Genomic DNA, 23,660 nt, shown 5'->3' with positions numbered 1-23,660 from the left:
TGACACAAATATCAAGAATTGTGATATGTCTATCTGTAAAGGGAATGTATCATCCAGATGTGTCACCCAGCACACAAGCTAACATATATTAACTAAAACTATTAAAGAATGCACATATGGGATGAAATGGCATTTTTCAGACTTGTGCAAGTGGAAAAAATAAATTGGTTTTGTCAGAACCACTTCATCCAAGTCAAAAAAAAAAAAAAATTACACAGATTTGTCTCTGGCAGAGAAGCTATACAGTACGACTATTTAACATGATGCCCCTAACCCAGGAGTTGAAAAGCTTGCTGCTTCTAGTCTCTAGAGATGCAGAAAAAATATATCATAGGGTAGACTGGTTGTTTATATATCTGAACCTGAGTAGAATGGGAATATGTGAAAACTTTTGCAAATGGGTACAAGCCTTATATACGATCCCGAGAGCTAGGATGAGAATCAATGGAGGTCTCAATATCCATTGGTACGCGTCAGGGATGCCCCCTCCCCCCCTTGCTGTTTGTTTTCACTATTAAACCATTACTAAAAACAATTAAAAAAAAAATTAAAACACCCTAGTGTTCAACATGTTGGAGATGAACAAAAGCTCTTGGCCTTCTATTTTATTATTATTTATGTCGAACAACCGATGGTTTCTCACTCAAACATCCTGCAAGCATTTAACTAAAGTAACTTTAAAAAATATGTTTTCAAGAGGAGATGAGGGCATGATTGGTGCCACATATCTCATGATTTGTATGTACAAACTCAATCACAATGAATCTGCTACCCCGGCTACTATGCCTGTTCCAAACCATACAAATATACATATCGCAATCATTTTTCTCCTCCCTGAACTCAGCGCTTGTCTGATATTTATATATTTAAACGGGTGGCAGGCAGAGATTCAAGTTTGACCAACTTATAAGGCCTATGCAGGGGGGAGGAGCAAGGGTTGGCTTACTTATGTATATCTTTTGGGACTAACCAGTTCTATCTTAATATTGGAGAAGAGTGTACAATGCCATGACCATGGTAGCAGACAAGGGGTGGAATTCCCTACTGTGGACATGCTAATTAGCTTCACTAAATTACCCATTTCCAAATAAAAACACTTTCCAAACACCTGCCATTGCTGAAGGGCTATCACTGTACCTTATACATATGCAATGAAGTCTATTTTAATGGCAAACAGAACAATCATAGCAAGTAATTAAGAGATAGCATGTGTGTATGTATGTATGTATGTGCAAAACTGTGTGTTCATATATATCTACTAACACACAATTAATTGATACACTTGCTCTTTCTTCTCTGTACGCAGATAATCATTTTTTCATTATTATTATGCATTTGTTGACACTTAAGTATCCTTTGCTCTTTTGTTTGCAAACATCATGAGCATGCAGAAAGCCTGTTATGCATGGCTCTGGCTAATTTCACATGACACTGAGATGGATGGTTTAATGGCTGTGTGAGAGGTAAATTCCCCTAGTTCAGAGGTGTGCTAGAGATAGCAAACTGACAAAGTGTATAGTAAGTAAAAAAATGTATTAGATAATTTTCTAACTTTTCTTGCTTTATTCTAGTTTGTATACATCTGTGAAGATAGCATTTGCTTGCTAGTTCAAGTAATGCATGTCAGAGAAGGCGAAGTAAACACAATACTTTGCATGTTGTGCTTTCACAAATTGCAAGTGCATTATTTTTTAGACATTTCTTTCTCCACCATATTTACCTGCTTCTTTTTCCTTGTGCTTTCCATGCCTACCCCAGGAGAGACACTGATCCAGCCAATCAGTGTCCTTTCCCTAGGGATCATATAAAATTGCATTGTGCATGAGCAACTTGGGTTTGCATACACAACATCATTAGTGATGTCACAAGATTGGAGGCTACACAGGCCATGAATGCACATGATGCACCACTGGCGTACATACTGTGGTTGCAGGGGTCGCAACTGAAACCGGGCCCGCCACTCCAGGGGCTCGGCCAACCTGCGGACCCCTGCGACCGGGTACCCGCCACTATGTTTTGCGGCCCCGACCCGACCATGCTGTTAGGGCCACCCGATAGGTATAGATTTCCAGTGGGCCCGGTAAGCACTGGGCGCTTTAACAGCGCGAACTGGCCCCCTGTGATGATGTCAGACAGAGCTGGGAGGAAGTGACTGCTTTAGTCACACTTCCCAGCTATCAGAGAGCCGCACGGGAGGAAGGAGGAGGGAGTCAGAGTGGGAACTCTGACTCCCATCAGGCTGAGCCCCCACGGGACCCCAGGGAAAGTCACCCTCCTGCAAAAGGTAGGAAAAAGGAGGGTGACTTAAACATTTTGTATATGTGTGTGTTTGTATGTAAGTGTCTGTGTGTATGTGTGTGTGTTTGTATGTATGTGTGTGTATGTGTTTGTATGTATGTATGTTTCTGTATGTGTGTGTGTCTCTGTATGTTTATGTGTGTGTGTGTGTGTCTGTATGTATGTGTCTATGTTTATGTGTGATGTGTGTATGTATGTGTCTGTGTGTATGTCTGTCGGGGGTGTGTATGTGTATGTGTGTTTCTGTATGTGTGTATGTGTCTGTCGGGGGGGTGTGTGTGTGTCTGTCTGTGTGTATGTGTCTGCATGTATGTGTCGGGGGGGGGGGCACTGATCAGTTTCGCATTGGGGCCCCATGGATTGTGTGTACGCCCCTGTCATGCACTTTCACTTCTAATACTTCCCATAGATCATTGGTACCTATTCCCTTCTGGATTCCTCAGCCCAACCTAACAGCATTACCAAACTGAGCTCTGAGAATTTCAAAGGCTTACAATTATGGCTGTACTTCTTACCAAACAGCTGCTTTTGCTTGGCTCAGACACTGATGCTGTCCATTTTCTGGCTTATATGGTATTACTTCAATTTTATTTTGGCAAACCAAGACACTCCTTACAAAATTGGATTTGTAAACGCTATTAACTTGTACTTTGCAATATTTACATTTTAGACATGGCTCGTTATTAATGGCAATAGAAAATATTTATTTAAAAGAGCTGGTCTTTTCCACTTTTTAAAAAAACATTGTGCAATGCCATAGAACCTTTCTTTGAAAGCTTTCAATCTAAAAAGGTTTTGTTGAACACTGAAATGAAGCGTAACGCTATCATAACTCAAATCTGTAGTGTTGGGATTTCACATATACATAAGTGCTATTATTAGCATTTTCAGTTCCAGAACAGTATTCAATGGACCATGTGCTAAATGGGAATACAACACACATAAGTTTTCTTGTCTAATTATAAATATCCTGTTTTTGACACAGCAGTCTCAACATCAGGAACCTTTCCTGCCTTTCTAACTTTGTGACCTGGTGTCCCACTTTTGGGAACACCAGGGAACTACTGATCAGGATGCATGCTAAGCTCAGGACACTAGGTCCCTGCAGAGAGCACTGAAAGACAGCCTTGATGGCATGGACTTCTAGATTTGTAGACAGCCTGGCGTGCCAATTTTTCATGTGGATTTACCCCCCTTATTGTGCAGGTCCACCCATTTGGACAGTGGCAGTGACACATTTTGTTTTATCCCCTTTTTACCTTGCCTACTGGCGTCCTTTTTCACTGGATGTTAATTTGGGGATTATGTAATAATATTTAGTGCTAGAGGGATGCCCGTATGTGTGTTTGCTAGTGCAATCATTTAAAAGTTAGAGTGGGTCAAATTATTCTCTACATTGCTGAAGGGCTATCACTGTATCTTGTACATATGCAATGAAGTCTATTTTAATGACAAACAGAACAATCATAGCAAGTAATTAAGAGATAGCATGTGTGTATGTATGTATTTATGTATGTATGTGCAAAACTGTGTGTTCATATATATCTACGTATATATCTACACACACACAATTAATTGATACACTTGCTCTTCCTTCTCTGTGGACTGGAAGGTCCTAAGTGGGAGAGTTAACAATGAAAGTGGGGAAGGGGAGCCCTACCTTTAATAGCCCTAAGGGGAAACAGGAATATAAAACAGGACTGAGAGAGGGAGACCGAAAAAGGTATATATGTAATATGTATGCAGCAGCGTACATACCGCGGTCGCAGGGGTCGCAGCTGCGACCGGGCCCATCACTCCAGGGGGCCCGGCCGTTCTGCGGACTCCTGCGAACGGCTACCAGCTTCTACATTTTGGGAGGGGGGGGCGCTACAACATCTACTTATTCTCTAGTCAGGTCTAAGCCTAAACTGTGCGTTGTCCCAGCATTGTGAACTTGCCTCCTACCCTGTGACTATGGGCCCTGCAATATACCTTGCCCAATACACTTAGGACCTTCCAGTCCACTCTCGCACATACAGCTTATTGTGGGTTATTGCCCAATCTCAAGGCGAAGTAACATAGGGCATCCTTTGGTACTGATCCACTAGCCCCTCATTACCCTTGGACTCTTGGATCAGCATCTTTCTCCTTACAATATTATAGTAAGTATATTATTAGATACCTTTCAAACTTTTCTTGCTTTATTCCAGTTTGTACATATGTGTGTGTATATAGTATTTGCTTGCTAGTTTAAAAAATGTCAAGTGAAGTATGTCAGAGAAGGCCAAGTAAACACAACAATTTTTCCATTGACTGTTACTTTGCATATTGCACTTTCACAAGTTGCAAATAAAGCAGTAATAAACTAAAAAGGGTAGCCAAAAACATAAAAACAAAGAATAATTATTAGACCCATATTAAAGAAGCATAATTGTATGTGGGTTGGGTTTATCAGGTGAACAAGGAACGTTTCATTATGCTAATAAACACATGATTCATTATATATATATATATATATATATATATATGTATATATATATATATATATATGTTAATGCTTAGTTGTAAATGTAGAAAATTGCATTGGAAAGATGCTTTAAAAAAGACAAAAAAAGTACAATCTTATTTTATTTTTTTTACTAGTTTTTACTACTTTTATTTCTGAGCCTGATTACTAAATCAAACCGACTTATACGTGTAATGCATAAAATGCACTGTAGGTCACAAATGGCTTTTTAAGAATATCACAACTAGAAATCAGTCTTGCAGAAATTGCACAGAGCACATTTTGAACAGAAAATAGCCTTAATGTTAACAGAATGGAATATCTATTATACATCATTTTTGTGGTCCCCAGGTTTCTAGTATATTCCTTGACTACTTAAGTAGGACATTAAGATGATGTCAGGATGGTTAACAGGGCAAATGAGTTAGCTCAGTATTGCTAAACAGCCTGTAACTTTTAGATGGAAATTGTCACTTCATCACTCTATACATAAGTCTTCTTTACCTTATATTAAGTAATTTGCATGGGTTATTTCAATGATTTTATGTATTACATTTCTATAAGTAATACTTAAAGGGACACGTGTTACACCAATATAACTAATTCATACCAGCTTATTGTATTTGTTTTGATGAGTATAATCATCCCATTCAGGCTTTTTGCAGTAAACACTGTATTTTTTCAAAGAAAATACAATGTTTAAATTGCAGTCTAGGGATACCTCCACTCAGGGGCGGACTGAGAACGCTCAGGGCCCCCGGGCAAAATAAATCAAGGGCCCCCTTACAGGCCTCACCCATGCTTCGCAGCAAGCCCCACCCACACCCTACACAATCTTTAGACACAAGGAACGAAAGTGCAATAAATTCTAAACAAGTGCAATATAATTAACAAATGTAAAAAACAAACTGTGCAAAATAAATAGCAATAATCCCCCCCGTGTGTTTGTGTAGTGGATGCTGCGTGTGTGTTTGTGTAGTGGATGCTGCGTGTGTGTATTTTTTAGCTGTTGAATTTTTATATATATTTTTTTTAAATGTATTTCTCCCTCCCTGCCTCTTACCTGTAGCCAGGGATGGTGGACACTGTAGTGTGTGGTTGTGTAGTGGATGCAGTTTGTGTGTTTATGTGGTGGATGATGTATGTGGTTGTGTAGTGGATGATGTGTGTGGTTGTGTAGTGGATGATGTGTGTGGTTGTGTAGTGGATGGTGTGTGTATGGTTGTGTATTGGATGATGTGTATGGTTGTGTAGTGGATGATGTGTATGGTTGTGTAGTGGATGATGTGTATGGTTGTGTAGTGGATGATGTGTATGGTTGTGTAGTGGATGATGTGTGTGTATTTGTGTAGTGGATGATGTGTATGGTTGTGTAGTGGATGATGTGTATGGTTGTGTAGTGGATGATGTGTGTGGTTGTGTAGTGGATGATGTGTGTGTATTTGTGTAGTGGATGATGTGTGTGGTTGTGTGGTGCATGATGTGTATGGTTGTGTAGTGGATGATGTGTGTGGTTGTGTAGTGGATGATGTGTATGGTTGTGTAGTGGATGATGTGTATGGTTGTGTAGTATCTGATTATGTGTATGGTTGTGTAGTGGATGATGTGTGTGGTTGTGTAGTGGATGATGTGTATGGTTGTGTAGTGGATGATGTGTGTATTTGTGTAGTGGATGATGTGTGTGGTTGTGTAGTGGATGATGTGTGTGGTTGTGTAGTGGATGATGTGTATGGTTGTGTAGTGGATGATGTGTATGGTTGTGTAGTGGATGGTGTATATGGTTCTGTAGTGGATGATGTGTATGGTTGTGTAGTGGATGATGTGTATGGTTGTGTAGTGGATGATGTGTGTGGTTGTGTGGTGTATGATGTGTATGGTTGTGTAGTGGATGATGTGTGTATTTGTGTAGTGGATGATGTGTGTGGTTGTGTAGTGGATGGTGTGTGTATGGTTGTGTATTGGATGATGTGTATGGTTGTGTAGTGGATGGTGTGTGTATGGTTGTGTATTGGATGATGTGTATGGTTGTGTAGTGGATGATGTGTATGTTTGTGTAGTGGATGATGTGTATGGTTGTGTAGTGGATGATGTGTATGGTTGTGTGGTGGATGATGTGTGTGGTTGTGTGGTGGATGATGTGTGTGGTTGTGTGGTGGATGATGTGTATGGTTGTGTGGTGGATGATGTGTGTGGTTGTGTGGTGGATGATGTGTATGGTTGTGTAGTGGATGCATTTTGTATGTTTGATGTATGTGTGTGGTGGATGTGTGACAAATTCTGCCGGGGTTGAATTTTTATATATAAATATTTTTTTTAAATGTATTTCCCCCTCCCTGCCTTTTACCTGTAGCCAGGGAGGGGGACAGTAGATTCCCTGGTGGTCCGGTGGCTCAGCTTTATGGGTCAGCATAGAGGGGCCCAGCATACATCTTCCCCCTCCTGCAGCCAGTGCACTTTAACGAGCCCAGCATGCATTGCGTGCCGCGGAGCGTTGTCACGGCAACCCGCGTCAACGCTTTACTGCTGTGGCTCGCGAGAGTGCTGGAGGGGAAGGTAAGTATATCCTGGGCCCTGCTTGGAAGCCAGCAGGGCCCACAGAGGCACATATATATAGCGGTACTCGCTATATATATATATATGCAGATTGAATGGCTGGGGGCCCGGGCATGCAGAGGATTACCTGTGCAGTCTGGGCCCCCTGGAGGCGGGCCCCCCTCCCGGCCGGGCCCTCGGACCATGTCCGAAGTGCCCGACCGGTCAGTCTGCCCCTGCCTCCACTGGCCACTCCTCAGATGGCTACTAGAGGTGTTTCCTGGGTCATTGCTGCACAGTATGACTGACATTCAGTGTCCCCACCCTCTGAATGGAGACACTGAACTTTCCTCATAGAGATGCATTGATTGACTGTGTTTGGCTTGTGCTGGCTCTGCCCCTGATCTTGAGACTCTCAGCCAATCTTATGGGAAAGCATTGTAATTGGTTCAGAGAATCCCTTCTGATGATGTCAGAGATGCAGGCAGATCAGGGGCAAAGTAAGATATTACTATATTTACAGGGGCAGGGGGGGAGGAGGGCATATGGGGGTTTTAACAATATAGGGTCCCCTATACTGTTCCTTTAATATGCTATATTGTTTGTACTCAACTCTTGTAGTTTATACAAACAAAAAAAAAGTTGTGTTGAATGCAGCACCATAACCCTGCCTCTAAATTCTGCCCGGTTTCTCTCCCTAGCCTCATATGTGAGTAGGAACATAATAAAAGTCCAGAGTGTAGGCAGCATAACCTCAGAAAAGGAGAAGAGTGTGATTTTAGCATAGACAATCAAAAACTAGGCAAAAAAGTATTTCTCCACGTAGATAACTGCTAATTAGAGGCTAATTTCAGAGTGTTAAGGTCAAACTAACCAATAAACTTCAAAGGCCCAAAGTTTGCAGCAAATCCTGCACATCTGGAGGAAGCAGGGAATGGTTGAGACCTCTTAGCCAATCATGGCCCTCTTTTTGACTTCAGTAAGAGATCTATGGATAATCCATAGACCTCTGCACAGCAGAGAAAGCTATGAGATTATAAGAAGCATGGGTTCAGACAAGGAAAGTAAAACTGTAATATGGATCAGACTGAAACGGCTTTATTTCCTGAATTAAATGTATTTTACGTTGAAGAAAATTCTTTTACTTAGTAATTTTATGAACTAAATAATTCTAAAATGCTTAAAGGGTTCACTGCATGGCAAATGATGGGTGAAATTATTATTGGGTGTCTGTAATTAGAAACCATGACTGCGTGACTGTCTGTCATAACTAGCGAATGATTTATATACTGAAATCGTGTTCATGCAAAGTGCGTGATATCAATTACATAATAGGCGCTTAGATGTGCCCTTTCCCTATGAAGTTTCCATTAAGTTTAATACTATTTGTAGGAGAACCTTCCTTTATTCAGCATCAAGAAAATCCCTGTACCAACACTGGCATCTAGGCTCACTGTAGCTTTAGTATAAATGCAACCATGATTCCAATGATTAATATTTTATACATTCATTTTTAATTATAAATTAAGTAACATTTACATTGTAGATTGAGGACTTACTAGGAGAACATGTTTTAAACCACAGAGGTTTTACAACAGTATAGTTGTAATCATTTGATTATGTTAATCTTAGTCAAACCACACTTAGAAATGGGTGATAGGCGCTGACTACAACTTTGTGCATAGCAAATACACATAATTTATTTAAAATAGTGGAATGCACTTAGTAATATTGGATAAGAAGATACATACAGGTACTGGAGAAATCTTGTGCAAGATGTATCTTAACCCCTTAAGGACCAAACTTCTGGAATAAAAGGGAATCATGACGTGCCACACACGTCATGTGTCCTTAAGGGGTTAAAGGACCACTATAGGCACCCAGACCACTTCAGCTCAATGAAGTGGTCTGGGTGCCAGGTCCCCCAGGTTTTAACCCTTCAGCTGTAAACAATGCAGTTTCAGAAAAACTGCTATGTTTACACTGAGGGTTAATCCAGCCTCGATTGGCTGTCTCACTGACAGCCACTAGAGGTCGATTCCGCGATTCTCACTGTGAAAATCACAGTGAGAAGACGCTGACGTCCATAGGAAAGCTTTGAGTAATGCTTTCCTATGGGCGGTTTGAATGCGCGCGCGGCTCTTGCCTCGCATGCGCATTCGGCGCTGAAGTCAGCAGGAGGAGGAGAGTTCCCCAGCGCCAAGGGAGCCCAGTGCTGGAGAAATTTAAGTGTTTTTATCCCTTAAGCTCCTTCAGCCAAGCGGGATGGGGGCCAGAATGGTGGGGGGGACCTAAGGACTAAATAATGCCAGGAAAACGAGTTTGTTTTCCTGGCACTATAGTGGTCCTTTAACATAAAACAAAAAACAAATAATAGTGCAATACTATTTAATATGACATGAAAGTGAATATAAAGTGCCAAGGGAGCACTCACACTTGATGGAGCTGTAAGAGCTCCACTGCGATAACCATGGATGGTTTCCTAACTATATTTTAAATCCACCTACTATGAATGGAGGAGCAATCATACAGAGAACTGAGTGTTTTAAAGATTTGTATAGAAACAAACAACAAAATGCTCCACATTAATTTATCCCTATGTAGCTTTTAAAACGTAATTATTTAATACAATTCTGACTTGTGCTTCTACCGTCATGTGAATCAGACATCAAAATGGGCTAACCCAATACAGTAAACAATTGGATTTTAATTAATCATATTTTGGTATTTCACTATTAAATCCCCAACACTACATTCTAAACCATCCATAATACAGTGCCAACAATAGTGTGTGTTAGCAGGGGGTTCCATCTTGTAGATGAAAAAATATTGTAGTAGTTTTATATAGTATACATTGTTTTAGGATTTTTATTTTAAAGTTTTTAGGCTGTATACTGCATTTATGTGTTCCGGTATGCACACCATAGATACACACAGCGCAGCCACAGAGGAAGAGTGTAACGTGTGCCTAGTACACCAGAACTACAAGTACTTTTACTGTGTGTGCTTTCAACACTATGCTATGTCCATATTAGAGGAATAAACTCCATAAGTTACAGACTGTTGTTGTGGGTCTGTTATCTCATATTGCTGTCATTAGTGAGGGGAGTTGAAGGGCCATTGAGAGGACATACTGCTAGAACAAACTTAGGGACTTTAAAAACAAAGTTAAATGTAGGTAAAGATGGTTAAAGGTAAACTGCACTCACTATAATAACTTCATCTACATGAAGCTGTTATAGTGCCTACAGAATGTGTCCTATCCTCAAAAGTGAAATATTGTAATAGTTACAAAGCTTGGAAGCACAGTTTCAAGCCATGCCTCCAATCCCTCTGGATAGGAGTGCCAGAACATTTATTACCCAGCTTTCATACCCAGGCATACCATTACATCATACATGCATGTGCAGTGCCGTCATGGTCAGTCATAGAGAATCATTGCATTTGGCAAGTACCACACATGCTCCTAAGGTCCACAATACTTGCCAATGGATTGGACTATCATCATGGAGGCATGCATCCAGGATGATAACATGTGAGGAGGACACTCAGCACTAGAATACAGCCGAGTTGCATACTTTATTTTAAATTTTACAGCACTTACTGAGGGGGAGAGCTAAAACTAAGATATGAAGACTATAGTGTTAGGAATGCAGATTTATATTCCTAACACTACACTGTACCTTTAAGAGAAGTATGGTTGATTGAAAGTAGTGGCTAACCTAAGAAGCACTCATGCTTACTCTTTTAGGGATTGACCCTTGAGTATATCTAATCTCTGGGTGCCATGCTGACTGCTTGGCACCAGGATGTCAATTAGCAAGCTTTGTTACTTTGAGTAACCCCTGCTGCATGCTACCACTAAGATAGTTGGTATGAGGAATAGCAGAAGGAGTGAGAGCTGAGGTGCCTGGTGCACCAAATGCTAGAAACCAGGGACAATGGTCCCACTTTCTCTCCCTCCCTACCTTCTCACTGCTGACATCAATGACACATTAAATGATTCCTGGAACGCTTAGTTGCAAGATGAGCAGGGGGTGGCATAATACAACAAGGGCTTGCACTCCTGGTTAAATTCGTTATGCCCGGTGCAGGTCTGGAAAAATCATGTAGATACAGTAGAAAGGACCACACTCCAAGGTCTTTGTGATAGTGGGGGCTGAAACGTTGACTTTTATTTGGATTAAATAAAAGTGAAATTTTATTTGAAAACTATCACAAAGACCTTGGAGTGCGGTCCTTTATACTGTATCTATATATTTATATCTCCTAGTGCAGGGTTAGGCAAGCCTCGGCACTCCAGATGTTTTGGACTACATCTCCCCTGATGCTTTTACAGCATTGTGGCTATAAAAAGCATTATAGGAGATGTAATCCACAACATCTGGGGTGTCAAACGTTTCCTAGCCACCAACACCCACAGTCCTGGAATCCAATGGACAGTTGCAATTTTGAGGCCTTGTCATGGCATCTTAGTTTATTAATTAAACTACTTGCATGTCCACCCGTTTGTGGATGTAACACCCATCCTAAGTCACTCCTTTTCCCTGCCTGCACTGTAAAAGAACTGACCCTACTTTGGGATACAATTCCCCCTGCCTTGGGGATTAAGGGAAAATGTCCTTCATAATGTTGACACACAATGGTTTCATTGCCACCGAACTGATGTTTTGGTGTTTTTGGGGGGGCTAGAAGAGCTGGCTAGGAAGTAACCATAGCCAACACAGTGCATGCACTGTATGAGTTATGCAATATGCAGGAAAGCAGAAATACCTCTTCTAAGGGTTTCACCTGTTTTCTCGTCCATCAGTTTTTGGCATGGGAATCTTTGCCAATTCTATGATGAAGAACTGATTTACTGGGTGAATAGAGGGATCTATTTTTAAATATTTTTTTTTTTTTTAAATATTTTTTTTTATCCTATTCTCTACATTTGCTATTGATTCTGCTAGAAACATGTATAAAATACATTTATCATCAATTTAAAATAAAATATGTTGTGTCTACCATTGCAAGCCAATGTAAGATATAAACAACAACATTGTTACCAGGTATATTCAGTATATTCAAAATCAGGATAAATTAATTAAATGATTTTCATTCATTGTTCAGTAACACTAATTTTTAATGAATTATAATAGCCAAAACTATGATTTTATTTTATTTATTTTTTTTAACTTTTACTTTTGCTTAATGTTTTGATACTACAAATGACTGCTAAAAAACAAAAGCACACAGGAAACTTTAAAAAAATTATTGTGTCTTTTGTGCTACTGCAAAAGGAGGGGGGAGGGGGGGAAGTGTCCTTAAAAAGTCAAACCCATGCACAGCAAAATAATAACAAACAAAAAAAGCAAAACTAAGTGCAAATAATTTTTGCATTTGATGCAAAAAGTGTGCATAATCATAAATAATAAAATAAAACAAAGTATGCAAAAATCAACACATTAACATGCTGTAAAAATACAGTGTAGTTACATACAAACACATACAGCTCCATGCACATAGCATGACAAATAGAGCACTCTTGTGATCCATTATTTATACACATGCCAGCCAGGTAATAACACAGAAAACCAGCTTGAATCCAGTGTTATTGTAAAGGGTTCCCAGTAAGCAGCATTATATTGTATCAGTACAGATCACAATGCAGCAGCAGCAGTGTGGGGCTTACCTTGAGCTCTCAGTGTAATGAGCAATACAGGGTGTACAGGGATACCCCCTCTGCCTTGCCTCTGCAGGTGTGCACTGAACCCGGAACAGCACAGAGGCCGCGAACAGTTTGGTGGGTTGCTTAGCAACCAGCAGCCTGTTCAATGTGCTCCTCGCTAGGCCGTGCCTACTGATATACACGTCACCAGACTGCACACTTGCTTTAGAATGGTGAGATAAGCCACCCTCCCTCAGGGCATTGCAACTGTATCTCCTAATAGGAATTGTAATCCAAAACAACAGGCTGATGGGCTGGAGGTTAGCCATCAGAGACATAGACACAGAAAAATATAGAAATGGTTATTGTACAGTGAGGACTGCTGGAGGGAATGGCATATTGAGCCTGGAAGAGATTAGTTTTGTTTCTCAAACAACGTGATACAAATTGATGGCAGCAGACATTAGGACACTTGAATTTAAAATATATATATATATATATATATATTGATATCAATCAGGGGCATCTAACATATTCTTCCACTCCTCCCTAACTTTACCACTCTGTAAATTATTACGCTGGCTTCTTATATGTTTCTCATTCAATTCAGAAATATTAGGGTTGCCACCTGGCTGGTATTTTACTTGAGAAGTCGGTATGTTGGAATGTCTGGCCAGTGCCAGTATTGTAAAAATAGCAGTAATGCAAAGTCCGGTATGTTTGTCTGATATGGGAATCGGGGAGAGTGGTAAAAGAAATGGAGGCAGAATATACACCTGTGTAATACATGTTGCTTTACACACACAATGACAAAAAAAAAAAACAGTAGACATACAGTGACACATTTTGCAATACATACACTCAGTGTACACACACTGACACACACTTGGACACAGTATGCACATACCGTCATACACACACTTAGACATAGTGTACACACAATGATATACAGCCAGAAAGAATGAACACACTGTTAGACAAAGTATGCACACAATAAGACAGAATCAGACAACAGTATGCACACACTGTTATACACACACGTAGACAAATTATACGCAAAATGACACAGAATCAGACAACAGTAAGCACACACTGTTATACACACACTTAGGCAAACATATTACAAACTTCAATAAACACTTAGACAATGATACACTACTATACACACTCACTCAGACAATATACACAGGCACTTCTACACATTTACAATGCTACATGCACAGCCAAACATAGTACACATATTGTACATAGTTAAAGGGACACTCCAGGCACCCAGACCACTTCTGCTCATTGGAGTGGTCTGGGTGCCAACTCCCACTACCCTTAACCCTGCAACTGTAAATATTGCAGTTTTCAAAACTGCAATATTTACCTTGCAGGGTTAACTCCTCTTCTAGTGGCTGTCTACTAGACAGCCACTAGAAGGCACTTCCTGGTTTATAGCACAGGTTTTATGTGCTATAGCGTCGCTGGACATCCTCACGCTATGTGAGGACCTCCAGCGTCGCTAAAATCCCCATAGGAAAGCATTGGGCATTAGGTCTCCCCCACCAGCGCATGGGCATTAGGTCTCCCCTGCCAGCGGCCGCACATGCGCAATCGGTCTCCCTCGACGGATGACGTCGGCGGGGGAGGAGCGTGGGCGGACCCTAAACCAGCGCCGAGGGACCCCTTCAGCAACATGGGATGGGCGATTTGTTTCCTGGAACTGAAGTGTCCCTTTAACTAGTGATTTAGAAAATGTTCCCTTTCCAAAAGTTTTTTTTTTTTTTTCTTCTTATGTCACTCCCTGAAATGCTACATAACAAAATAATGACGCAAATTAGCTTGGCCGGTATTTTTTCACAAACAAAAAAAGTTGGCAACCCTAGTCTAGAATCCTAGTCCTTGCCTATACAGCATTTCATAATAGTTTCCCAATCTACACTTTTTTCCTAATACGTATATCCCATCGCAATCTCTATGTACTGGTGATAATTACATAATTCCTAATTTCACACTCTTGTTTTCAAGACTTCTCTTGGTTTGCGCCATACTTACAGAATTCGATTCCCCAATCAATTAGGCATTCAATAACTTTTTAATCACTTAAGAAATTGTTAGCAAGGCATATCAACTAACAAACTAAATTGTCTCCCCTATCACATTCTCCCATTTTTCTTAATCCTTACGTAGTTGCATGCTGCTTACAGACTATGCCCGTAGTTACATGATGCTTATATATTATAAACACACAATTATTTGTACTCTACCTTTAACTGTTATGTAATTGTACTCTTTTTCAGTTAGATTGTGAGCTTGTTTGAACAACTCTTTCCCTACCTCCTCTTCCTGTATTTAAAACTTCAGAGTTGACCTTATTTTGTACATCTTGTGAACCCATTGTACAGCTCTACAGAAAATGCTGGCATTTTATAAATAATCATTTATTTAATTCCCTACTTTTCAATAGTAATTTGTACCCTGTTGAGCTTCCAGATTGTACCTCAAAATGAGAACATGGGTTTTAATTCTATTGTTGCAGTATGTTATTCCAGTAACCCATACAACATCGTTTACTAAGGGTTGTGAAATGACAAGAGATTACTTAATTATATAGCTAAAAGAAGACACATGTCCATCAAGTTCAGTTTCTTAAAATGTTTTTGTAGGACTGAGCATTTTTTAGAGAGATTTTAAAAGTTAAAAGAACACTCCAATGTCCTAAAAATTAGAAACCACTCTTTATTAGATACATGCCCAATGAATTCATGCACACATTTTTTATGCATTTATTCATTGAGGGGTTATGACTGCAGTCTTTGCAAGCACTCCTCTTGTTCACTGGAAGAGATTTCAGTCTATTCACAGGTAAATTGCCTATTAGAGGCTTCTCATTCAGAAGTTCTCAGTGAAGTTCTCCCTCCGTCAAAGCGCGCAATGATACTCCAAGAAGTACTTTATGGATGTCTTTATTTGACCACTGCCCTCCCCCCCCCCCAAATACTAAATAAATAAATACATATATTTAAATCAGTGTTTAGTAGATATACCCCAAATGAAAACATGAATGCATTTAATTATGCATTTTTTTTCCGTTGGTGCACATCTAAAAACAGTTTGTGGTCGGTTAATATCGTATCGTGAAATACCTTGTGATTGGAATTAAGTCGGTGTGATGTGCCGGAACCGACGTAGGGGGTAGGCCTGTAAAAGAGGGCACCCCAAATGATTTTATAAGAGGGAGAGGAGGGTGGGGTGAACAGCGTGCGTACGGCAAGGTAGGAAGGGGGAGTAGCGTTTATATAGTAAGGCTAACTCCTCCCTCAAATACAGGCCTCCGACCATAAACTTGTGGTCGGTTAATATCGTATCGTGAAATACCTTGTGATTGGAATTAAGTCAGTGTGATGTGCCAGAACCGACGTAGGGGGTAGGCCTGTAAAAGAGGGCAAAAGGAATTGCAAGAAAACACACTTATTGCAATAAAATTATCCCATGAGATTCGTTTGCCTTACCTCTTATCCGTTAGGAATGTTTCTGTATAACATTGCTCATTCCAATGACGAATTATTATGTATACCGGCATACTGCTACTGGATGCTGTACTTGTTCATAGGATGTTCTAAATAGGAGTCAGAGGTCCCAACCTAATCTAATGCAAGGAGTATTAATGAAGAACCGCATTTAGAAGTAGTTAGCGGAATATTTAGTAGATCAATTGTCTTGATTGTCTGGTTTGAAAGTTGTCGTGACATGAGGTAGTGTCTGTGCCTTCTTAATTCCCTTGAGGAGACATGACTTGCCAGTCTGATTAGCTGTGATCGTGAAGTTGTAGGGCCCCGGAACCCTTGGAAGGTTAAAGGCACAGAGGTTTAACCCCTTAAGGACACAACTTCTGGAATAAAAGGGAATCATGACGGAATATTTCCGTCATGTGTCCTTAAGTGGACAGGACCGGGAATGTGTGGTACGGATGCTGTTTAAGGAGTCTGATACTGCCTGGAATTCCCATCTGTGGATGTATGTAATTGTAGAGTGATGAAGCAAGTATTTTTACCTTGATTACTTATGTTAAGCGTTTAAGAGGACGGGGTATGGTTTGGAAGTCTTGTCAGAATGTGTTGTAGTATGTCTGATTGGTATAGTGCGATAGTGTTGTATGAGGGTTTGACTGAAAGGTGGCAAAAAATGCAGAAAAGACTACAAGTTGATCGGTATGCCTGTGGATGTTGTGTTCCACTGAGTCTTGGAAGAATGTCACGACTCTGTCGTATGTATCTTAGTGCAAGCGAATAATGCTATAGGTGATAACTTGTTGTCGAGCCCCAATAGCCGGGTGACCAGATAGGGATGCTGAAATGCAGATTATGCTCAGGTGTTGTCAGTTGGGTGAGGTACGAGACCGAGTATCTCTTGGTCAGTAAACCCTAATAGTTCTGTAAATGCTGCAATCCCTTGTCCGATGTTGCCTTCTTAGGACATACTGAAAAAGAATATGACAACAACAATGAACTGATTAACAACAATACGGTTAAGTAATATAGAACTGGCTGACTAACTAGTGCCGAAGCGAAAAGCTCTCTACCCCATGACAAGTGAGGCCCTGCTAGTTGCCAAGCGGCTGGTGAGAGGCTCTACCTATGATTTGGGTGTGGGGATCGAGCCACTAGCGTGGTGGTGGGGTGTCGGTCTCTTGGTGACAGTAAAAGATCTAAAACGTGTCAGGCCGTGTCAGGTGAGGCCCTAACTATAAACCCGATAGGTGGGTGAATGCGAGGCTCTAACTATGATTTGGCCCGAGGGGTGAAAATCTCCGTGTTGAGATTGGAGAGTTGGCCTTGCGGGACCAGCTACGTTGTACAGCTAAGGCCAGCTCCTAACCCTAGATAGCCAGTTCTCTGACTCTAGACGGGGGCTTGATAAGGGGGTAACGTAACGTGCGTGGCAAACCCAAGTTGTGGTTTATGATAGGTACCTGGAGATTCCCAGTCAGAGAAAGAGAAAAAGAAGGGAGGGAAAGGAGGAAGAAAGAAGAGGAAAGGAACTGTGGTCGAAGGAAAGAAAATTATATGCAGTATAGTGCAGTTCTTGGAGATATAGCTGATAGTACAGTATCCTTAGACCCTGTGATGGCTGCTATATATTCCTGAAGGGAGATGTAGGGAGGCGTTGTGCCAAGAAAGCATGATAGTACCTGACGGAGAGAGGAGGGTGAAATTAGCAAGGTAGTGAGTAACAGGACGAATGTTACGGATAGTGAGTTTGAATGAACATATGACGAGTTGTTGAGTGAAGCTGTGACCTGAAGAGGCAAGGCAGGAATCAAGCCCCCGTACCCCAATACCCAATCGTGTAACAACGTGGCCTTGTAGAGGCAGTTCCCTTGAGGAGACAGAAAAACAACAAAAAAAAACGTGAACAAAAAAAATGTATTTATACCTGATAGAAACAGGCGACAATCGCGAACCAGTAATTTGTCTAATGGTAGCAGATGACAATATGCAACAACAATAGTAATTTGCGGATTAAATGTATATATATATATATTTTTTTTTTTATTAAAGTTTGGGCTGCGTGGAGGTACAGGTGATTTCAATTAGGAAACTGCAGTCTGAGACAGACAATAGGCAGCTGTTGAGGAGAATAGCTCTCAACATATTCAGGCAGCCACATTATACTCAAAACTAACTGTTAATATAACTCGAACATAAGGCTTATCACATTCAGCTGCTGTATAAAACCTGCCTTACTTGGTGCTGATTGTGATGGGAGTGGTGATCCCCCCCCCCCCCCCCAAAAAAAAATAAATAAATTCCAGACAGGTAGGCCAACGACAATCTTTAAAGGGACACTTTTACAAAAAGTGCAGTTTTCAGCAGAAATTTGAACTTTTATAAATTAACATTGTCTGTAACTTGCTGGTGGTATAAATCCTGCCATTCAATTTAAATTTGCTCCTATAAAATGTAAGCTCGATTGAGCAGGGTCCTCTTCAACCTATTGTTCCTGTAAGTTTATTTGTAATTGTCCTATTTATAGTTAAATCCCCTCTCATAATATTGTAAAGTGCTACGGAATCTGTTGGCGCTATATAAATGGCGATAATAATAATAATAATAATAGTGAACAGCTTACTTATGGTTTTCCTTAGTTCTCTTTCTCTTATTTAATTTAAACTGTTTTTAACGTTCTCTATGTCTGATCTAGAAATAATGGGGGTTTCTTATTCTAATCTAAGAGGTAATCTGGAATATTCTGTTGTAGGAATAGAACACATTTGGTCACAGCACCCTTGTAAGGTAGTAATAGTCACGGGGCTCTCTCTAGCATGTTTTTCAGAATCATCTGAGGATTTAACCCCAAGAGGCAGGAGTAAAAAATACACTCATCAATAATATCACCATATTATCGTCATCTATTTTATATAAATCACTGCATTCCATCAGGTGTATTTTTGAGAATTATCTGGGATTTCAACTCTATAGACAGGAGTTGTTTCAAATATTTGTCCACATTTTAGTTACACCCAGGGAAAGTTATGGGAAAGAAACAAAATCTCATGCAATGCTTGCTAGATTCAAATGCCTTTAATTTGCACCCGAACAAATCAATCTGTCCGGGATTTACTTGTGGAGTCTTATCCCATCAATAAGACTCCATAGGTAAATCCTGAATATGGATTTTGTTTGGGAACAGATGAAAAGACATTTGGTTAATTTGTACCAGCTGAAACACATTTGTGCAGAGTCTAATGCGTGCCTCTGCCCATAGTCCCTTCCAAGAACCATATACATCAAACAAAATAATAAATAAATCAATTCTGTGGTGGAACCTACCATTTTGCCTTTTTCTGTTCGGGAGTTATTGTATACGAACCTTCTCCATTCATCTCCTGAACGAGGACTACCCCTGTACCCCATTAGAATGTTCACACCAGCAACTTAAGTGCGAACCGCAAGGAAGTAATTAATGAATGCTTCCCTGGGTGGCCGCCATTTCATATAACTGAATGGTTGACAAAATAATGGTGAAAATTTTGTCTCCCGAACGTGGGCAGTGGCATTTGGTCGTTGAGTGCCTGGAACTCTTTTCAGCTAGGCACCCACACGAACCCCTATAAAGATTAGACTGCTACCCGTTCTACTTTCTGAACAACTATGCGAACAACATTCGGGAGATGGGAACAACTGAACAGGGGGAGCAATTGTACCCTGAAATTAAGACAATCCCTTGCATGGTGTTCGCACAGGAACCCCTGAACAGAGACCAGCTGTGGCACCTATTCCCCTGGAACTGTTCTGGGCTAGCGCCTCGTGTCCGGCCCGTCAAAACTTTACCTGGATGGCAATCCCGTTTCACCAAACAGATCTAAGTGATATTTGGATATGTTATACACTCAGATCTGGGCTATCGAGGGATATCACTTTTGTGGGGTTCCTAGTTATGGTGGGGGCACTTTTGAGGTACTGTTTATTTTGTATATATTTGTTGTACATGATAGATAATTGAATTAAATATTTTTCTCATGCAATTATCCATCAGGCACAAAGGATCCTGTGAATGAAAACCCTGCATTATTGTGTTGGAGACACCATGTAGGGGGCTGTGCATAAAAGCCGTTTGTGGTCTGAAATAAATCAGTTGACTCCCAGAATAATGTTTTGTCTGGTTACTGGGGGAATGGATATGTGCTTGTTTAAATGGTTCCAAATTGGCTGAGAGAAGGAATTAGCGGAGGTAACCAGTCAGGTTACCCTTGGTCCGCTACAAATTCTTTATAACAGGAATGGAACAAGACACTCAAAAAAGGGTATTAAACTGGGCTATTTGGCTATTCAATTTTTTTTTATATATATGTTTTTTAGTAATTTTTTGCTTGGAACTAATTGAGTATTTCAAACTCAATGACATAGGAAAACCAGTGAGCAGTCCGTAACTATGGTATCACATGGATGTTAAGCATGGAACTAAAAATCTGTTCATGGTCCAACAGGGGTATGCAAGCTCATGTCATGTGCTGCCTTGCACTTCTCCAAGGTACATAGTTATAAGATGAATTCTAGAATGAAAATGTAATGTGGGGGACATATATACATCTGCACACCTGTGCTTGCTTCCCCTCCAGCACATTGCTCTTGTTATTTGACTTTCTTTCTTACCTATATGCAAATGGTTATATGCTTCTGAACCCATAATTAACATAAATTGATTTATTTAGCTAATTATACTGCAAATCACATGCTACTCACATAGGCAATGCAATTAAAAATCATAACATTGATAACACTAAGCAGCAGTATATACTATGTGTTGCCTTTGGCAGGAGAAAATAATATTATAAACTTTTTTCATGTCATGTCTGGCATATAAAATGAATAGCTTAAAAATAACAAAGCAAATTAATTATAAAGAGAGTAGATGCCTAGTCTTGTTACTTGGCTTTTATATCAGGAATTAAATAGAAACGAGCAATAAAAATCTATTTCTAATGAGAACAAAATGTTGCACTTAACCCCTTAAGGACAGAGCTTCGGAAGCTTGTCTTTAACTTAATGACAACGGCATTTTTTGCATTTTTTGCTGTTTGCGTTCAACTGCAATTTGCATTTGACTAATTTATTGCACCGACGCATATTATATACCATTTTTTAAAGGACAGAAAGGGCTTTAATTTGATGTAACATATATATACATAAATGCTTATTTATTATAAAAAAAATACAGAAAAATGCAATAAAAATGAAAAATTCTGTGTTTTTTTTACAGTTTTTGCAATAATAATGTGTGCACAATTAGTGCAGGTTAAGGAAAGTAATTAAAAATAAATTCATTTAGTTGTTCTTATTTACAGAATATATAATGTGTCTGGGATTTTAAGTTTTTTTTGGTAGTTACAGGTCACAAAGCACAAGGAGTAAAATAAACTTTTAATGTGGAGCGAATTTAGAATTTGGTATGTTTGTCTTGTAAGCTTAATAGCCAGAAAAGAAAACAAAATTGCCACACAAAAGTATATATTTATATAAAGTAGACACCACAGGCTATTTACCTAAGGTTGTTTTGACACTTTCTATGTAGCCATTTCACCGCCAATCTCTGCTAAATATTGGAGTAAAATTGTGTTTTTTGGGTGTTTTGGCACACAAACTTATAACAAAGAACTTCTCATGTGTATTTTGTAAAGTTGGTGTGTGCTATTCCTGTACCAAGTTTTATTTTGTGTTCAGTTACATCTGCTGAGTAAAATGACACCCCCATTGTATGTCTTTGGCACTATTTTGTGAAGCTGCAGTGCCATATAGGAGACCTGTCCTTTTCAGTATTCACAGTAGAATTTTGAGACAGATTTAATTAGCCTATGCTTCCATTTGGGGTATTATAACAGTTTGCCTGTTCAAAAAATCCCCACAAAGGCCTACCATTTGTAAAAGTAGACACTCCAGGGTATCTCATAAGGTGCATATTGTGCCTTAACATGCCCCCATTTGTTTACCATTACATGCCAAAGTATGTGGTAAAAAATAATTTTGTGCATTTTTTACATACGGATTGCATTTTTGCTGGGCATTTTGTATATTTCATATGTGCCACTAAATTCAAATCCCCCAAATTATGCTCAGCTAAGTCTTCTGAGTAAAAGGACACCCCCATTGTATGTCTATGGCACTATTTCGTGAAGCTACAGTGCCATACAGGAGACCTGTCCTTTTCCGTATTCACAATAGAATTTTGAGAGACGGATTTAATGAGCCTATGCTTCCATTTGGGGTATTATAACAGTTTGACTGTTCAAAAAAAACCCACAAAGGCCTACCATTTGTAAAAGTAGACACTGCAGGGTATATCATAAGGTGCATATTGTGCCTTAGCATGCCCCCATTTTTTTCACCAATATATGCCAAAGTATGTGGTAAAAAAATAATTTGGGGCATTTCTTTTACATACGGATTGCATTTCTGCTGGGCATTTTGTATATTTCATATGTGCCACTAAGTTCAAAACCCCCACATTATGCTCAGCTAAGTCTTCTGAGTAAAAAGACATCCCCAATGAATGTCTTTGGCACTATTTTGTGAAGCTACAGTGCCATATAGGAGACCAAGCCATATCAGTTTTTACAGAACTTTGAATTTTGACGCTGGGCCTATGTGCAATTTCCAAGCATCTTCGCAGGTTTTAAATTCAAACTACCCCACAAAGGCCTACCATTTCTTAAAGTAGACACCCCAGGGTATTTCAAAAGGCATATTTTGAACCTTAGCGTTGGATCATTTTTCCGCTAGCTTGTACCAGGTGTAGTGGTAATAAGCGTTTTTTCTGCCTTTTTGACACACAAGTGAGTTTGCACAGTATATTTTGCAAACCTTATGTGTGCTACGACTGTATAATACCTTATATGTTGCTCAGCTATGTGGTCTGAGTACAGCAATACCCCCGTATGTACCTTTGCCAGGTATATGTGGATGTTGAAGGGGCACATTTGAGACGCAGCCATTCAGTTTTTTTCTAACTTTGAAGTTTTACGCTGTGTCCATGTTCCAATTTGGAGTAGTTTAGATGGTTGGTTATTGAGACTTCCTCACAAACACATACTATTTATTAAAGAATACACCCTGGGGTAATTCAAAAGGCATATTTTGAACCTTAGCGTGGGATCATTTTTTCTCTAGTTTGTTCTAGGTGTAGTGGTAATGAGCGTTTTTAAATGTA

General features: G+C 39.8%; 1 protein-coding gene across 1 annotated transcript in view; it reads right to left on the bottom strand.

The window, feature by feature from the left end:
- CFAP20DC (CFAP20 domain containing) overlaps positions 1 to 13,080 on the bottom strand; it is a 340,832-nt gene extending 327,752 nt beyond the window's left edge. The window contains exon 1 of the mRNA XM_063427556.1: positions 12,993 to 13,080. The gene's annotated coding sequence lies outside the window, so the exon portion shown is untranslated. The remainder of the gene's footprint in view (positions 1 to 12,992) is intronic.
- Positions 13,081 to 23,660: the final 10,580 nt, after the last annotated feature.

The sequence above is a fragment of the Pelobates fuscus genome, chromosome 7, assembly GCF_036172605.1.
Source record: "Pelobates fuscus isolate aPelFus1 chromosome 7, aPelFus1.pri, whole genome shotgun sequence".
NCBI lineage: Eukaryota > Metazoa > Chordata > Amphibia > Anura > Pelobatidae > Pelobates > Pelobates fuscus.
This window is presented reverse-complemented; position numbering and strand designations above follow the sequence as displayed.